We start from the raw sequence: 1,757 nt of genomic DNA, 5'->3' as shown, positions 1-1,757 counted from the left end.
CGCGTAGCAATCGCCCCTAAGTACTTTTACACGCGATTTTAGGCGAAAAGGTATATAATTTATATTAGATCGGTACTTCTAGATGGTTATATAATATTACTCTAAATTTATAATACCTAAACGGGCTCTATTCCTACATTAAGGCGTCTTAGTTGCTATAGTATAGTCCTATATTAAGACGTCTTAATTACTATAGTATAGTCCTATATTAAGGCGTCTCGGTTAATATAGTATAGTCCTATATTAAGACGTTTCGGTTACTATAGTATAGTTATATATTAAGGCGTCTTAGTTACTATAGTATAGTCCTATATTAAAACGTCTTGGTTACTAATATAGTCCTATATTAAGATATCTTAGTTACTATAGTATAGTCGTATATTAAGGCGTCTTAGTTACTATAGTGTAATTATATATAGAGGCGTCTTAGTTACTATAGTGCAGTTATATATTAAGGCGTCTTAGTTACTATAGTAAAATAACTATTTAGATATTCTTATAAAGCCAATCTAAAGAACGCCGACCTTATAGCTATTCTAGCTAGTTAATAGCCTATCTCTTATCTCTTACCGTACCATCTTCTACACGCCGTCTTATATCCTTAATTATTTTACGGCGACGGCTATAGAATATAGCCTTACCGTTAACCCACTAGCGTACCCCCTAGTAGTAATTAAGAGCTTTAATTAACGGCCTATCCGCTAGCCCTAAAGTCTACTTAGTCTAGAGCTAGAAGACTAAATTACCGCCTTAAAGCATTTTATATTTCCTTAGCGGCGCCTATAGGTTAAGGATAAATAGGAGAGATAGTTAAGTATTAGCTTATACCTACGCTAATAGGGGCGATGCGGATATAGTAGATGGCTAAGTAGGCGGTATAGATATTATAGACGGCTAAGTAGATAGTATAAATATTATAGATAGCTAAGCGGACGGTGCGGATATTATAGATAGCGGCTAAGCAGGTAGTATGGATATTATAAATAGTAGAGTAGGTAGCGCGGATATAGTAGACGCTATAGTAGACGGTATAGGCTCGCCTAAAGGTAGATATACGGACTCTATAGGCCCTATTTAGATACCTATCTTCCCTTACTAAATCTATATAGGTGCGAATAATGCTAATAACCTTTCTATTTTGCTAAGGCGTTTTAAGATCGTCTATACGTATAATTAAACCCCCTTTATCTTAGAGATCGCGGCCTTATATCTTAGCTTAGCTACGGCCTTATAGGTAGGCTAGTATTTCCGTATTATTAGCTTATTTAGCGTAACTATATTAGCTAGTAAGCTTTTTACCTATATGGTAAACCTTTAGTACTCCTTATAGCTAAAGAGGGGGTCCTTCTATAGGGGGTAGAGTGGGAACTACTTATATAGGATTACTAAGTCCTATAATAGGATTACCCTAAGTATATAAAGGAGGCGTAGAAATTCTAAGCCTATAAGGTTAAGCTATATAACCTTATTATCAGCCCTACCTAAATAGTAGGCCTCTATACGTTTTAGCTAGACGTTAGTCTTAGGCTATATCTTTAAATAGAGGGCCTCCTCTAGCACCTCCTATGCGTAGAGAAGAAAGTAGCCCTTTTCTTTCTTTAAGAAGCCGGTAATCGACCGTATAAATACATAGGGTAGGTAGCTAAGGTAGGCTCCTATTATCGCGTCCGTATTCCAGCGTTCGGCCTATTTAATTTAGGTCTCCTTAACGCCGCTAAGCTTAGTATACCAGACGCTCTACTTATAGGCGCTATAGG

Source organism: Cenococcum geophilum, assembly GCF_001692895.1.
Source record: "Cenococcum geophilum 1.58 unplaced genomic scaffold K441scaffold_21, whole genome shotgun sequence".
Lineage (NCBI taxonomy): Eukaryota > Fungi > Ascomycota > Dothideomycetes > Gloniales > Gloniaceae > Cenococcum > Cenococcum geophilum.
The sequence above is the reverse complement of the archived record's forward strand: the minus strand, read 5'-3'. Positions refer to the sequence as shown.